Here is a 3,167-nt window from a genome sequence, read left to right on the forward strand (position 1 = left end):
GAGCCAACCCGCCTCGCCCACATTGGGCTAACTCTTTAAGACTTCAGATGGGAAGACAAGATCCAGTACATTCATGCTGGTTTCTTCCTGGTGGGAGGATGGCTCAAATTTGGGAGTAAACTGGGATTAGATTCAGGGGAATAAAATGTGTACTGAACATGATTAATAAAGTATTGTCTAGAGAAGCTTAATATTAAATTGAGGAAGCTCAGTTGGGCCTTTCAGGCCCCATGAGAGATTGAGTTTATTGGAAATTTTGGGAAATGAATACTTTCCCTCCAAAATTCCATTATACTTGAAAGTTAACAGCCTAAAACTTGCACATTTCAAGCTGTTTGCTGAGTCTGGAAGCTTTGTGATTCAGACTAATCCCGTGGCAACTACTTCCACCCCCATTGTTTTCTTTATTAGGAAGCAAAGGTTCCCATATGTTTCCTTGTAAGACAGAATGATTCAGGCGTTTTATATTTAATGCACCCTTGGATAGTTGCTTCAGATTTTATATGCTGGTACAAGAGCACAGCAATTGACTGTGACACCTTCTGTTGATGAAATGTGGAGAATGGCCCTGGAGACAGAGTTTTATGTTCTGGTTGAAAATATGCAGAAAATCTGAATCTGTTCAATGCTATTATTTGCCAATATCGCTCAAATGGCCTCTTTGTTCCAGTACTAAATCTAATCAAGTAATAGAAGGGATGGGATTGCCTTGATCAATTTCGAGGTCAGACGCAAGATGCCTCTCTATGCCCTGACAGTCCTGAGCAACCTGCAGTGTGTTTACAAGAACTCGCAGTGGGCACCAAAAGCTATGTGAGAGAAATTCCATTTTCTCAGGGTGAGGTCTGCCAGCATCACCGACTGCCACATTCTTTTCTCTGCGGACAGTGCCTTTAATAGACATAGAACTTTGAGGTATATAGATTGTATAGGCCTCCAAATACCAACCCAGAAGGTTGGAATGAGGAAAACGTACTTACCCATCTCCATTCTGGGTATTTTACAAATACCCAGAAGATTTTATACTCTTCTTCATCAGTGAGTCTTAGCTCCATTTGCACAGTCAAAAGTTTTGATGCTTGAAAATAAACAACAACAAATGGAGAATCATTCTCCATTCATATCTAAAAATCCATGGTCATCAAGTCCTGTAAACTCTACTCTCTAAATGTTTCGTATTTCTGTCTCTTCTTCTGCTAATTTCTTAGTGAAATCTCAGTACCTCTCCCTGCATTACAGCAATAGGTTCATAATTAATCACGTGCACTCAATGCCTCCTCCCCTTCATCGGTTACCTGTAAAACCATTGTCCAAACTGGTGTCAAAGTTAAAAAAAAAAATGCACTGAACAAAATTAAACAGGGGAGGGTGACTTTATTTCCGTTACTTCTATTGGCTTTAAGGCTATTGCAATAATGATGAGAGACTCAACTCAGCTCTGCCAAAACAAAAAGCTGGACATTTTTTAAGAGCCTGGGTGAGGTGGATTGTATGCCACCCAGGTTTGTTAATTGGCCTTACCCAAAGGAAAAGGAAACTTCCTCCCATCTCCAAGATAGGAGGTAGTTTTACAACTTGGAACAAGTAACCCAAGGTGATTAGGTTCTTACCTCCCACAGAGACTCAGAGATAAAGGAGCTATCTTCCTCCATGCTTACATTTCAAAGGTCCTTGAGAAAGACATTCCCTGGGTTGTAAAACTAGCAATATGCTTTAAAGGAGATTTCTATACATTTCATAAGGACAGAGGAAAAATTTGCAATTACAAGTTTTCTAAAGTAAATGCTCTCCAAGGCCCATGTGTGTTACATGCCATGCTATGGACCCTCTGAAGGAGTGACATCCACAGTGTCCTGTCCTCAACAGTCCTGCTCAGCTCCTAGAGACTCAGGCCTATGACCTCTTTTAGGGAGCCAATCCATCTCACTTTTGGTCTTAATCTTTTCCTGCTGCCTTTTGTTTTCCCAGAATTACCTTCTTTTCCAAAGAACCCTGCCTTCTCACAGTGTGCCGGAGGAAGTAGGACCGTTTCAGTCCTGTCATTGCTGCCTCCTTATGTGCTCTAGGACCCACTTGTCCATGTTTCTGGTGCTCCAGGGTATTCGTAGAGCTCTCCTCCAACACCACGTTTCAAGCAATCAAGTCTCTTAGTCAAGCTGCAGGAAACTTGAAGGCCTAGTCCCTGGCAGCAAAGGAATCTTTCTGAAATACAGATGCGAACATATCAGTTCCGTGCTTAAGAGCCTTTGATTTCTGTACTTACGTAGGATAAAACCAAAACTTCTAACATGTCCTTGAAGACCTTTTTCATCATGACGCTCTAACTACTTTTCTGTGTTCTGGGCTTTCGGAGTACTTGCAAATCTCTACATACAGCAGCGTATCTTTCCTGGCTCAGGCCCTTTGTGCCACTGCACATGCTGTTCTTTCTATTGGGGATCCATTCTCTGCCTTGTTCACCTCCCAGACTCAGATTCCTTCTCGGTTATTGCCTCAGATGGAGCTATTTACTCCTTCACTGTCCACACAGCAACTTTTACATAATTCTAGCACAGGCTTATAAAATTACAGTATCATGAGGTGTCTCTGAGTCTCTTGAGGGATGGGGTAGGAATAGGTTGAAGTTGCATATTTTTCATATTATCGTTCTAGCACTCATCATAGCACCAATTATCTTGGAGCACTCCTTTACTATTTTTCAGCTACATTAAAAAGGTAGTTCTTAGAAATAATACCAGGGCCTACAAAATGGAGACTTAAATGTTCTTAATGGTAGCAAATCACCATCTTTTGAGGGTAGAATTAAAAAAAAAATAATCAAGTGTAATTTGAAATTGTATTTGAATAAAGAATTAAATGATTAAGCCAATTTTAAGAAGTCTGTAAGGAATTTTTTTTGTTATTTTAAAAATTAGCTCTTAGGGGTGACTGGTTAGCTCAGTTGGTTAGAATGTGGTGCTGATAACACCAAGGTTGCTGGTTCAATTCCCGTATGGGCTACTGTAAGCTGTGCCCTCCCTAAAAGAGTCAACTATGCCATTGTAGCATGAAAGCAAAGTGTGATCAATGACCATGGCTGTTCCCCAATAAAAATTAAAAACAAAAAAATGAGCTCTTAAGGTTTTAAACAAATATACATATATATTTTATATATTTATATATGTATA

At 40.1% G+C, this 3,167-nt stretch overlaps 1 protein-coding gene across 1 annotated transcript in view; it reads right to left on the reverse strand.

Annotated features, from left to right (window-relative positions):
• Positions 1 to 2,126: 2,126 nt before the first annotated feature.
• IL15 (interleukin 15) overlaps positions 2,127 to 3,167 on the reverse strand; it is a 108,996-nt gene continuing 107,955 nt past the window's right edge. The window contains exon 4 of the transcript XR_002126068.1: positions 2,127 to 2,202. The gene's annotated coding sequence lies outside the window, so the exon portion shown is untranslated. The remainder of the gene's footprint in view (positions 2,203 to 3,167) is intronic.

The sequence above is a fragment of the Hipposideros armiger genome, unplaced genomic scaffold (assembly GCF_001890085.2).
Source record: "Hipposideros armiger isolate ML-2016 unplaced genomic scaffold, ASM189008v1 scaffold_333, whole genome shotgun sequence".
Taxonomy (NCBI): Eukaryota; Metazoa; Chordata; class Mammalia; order Chiroptera; family Hipposideridae; genus Hipposideros; species Hipposideros armiger.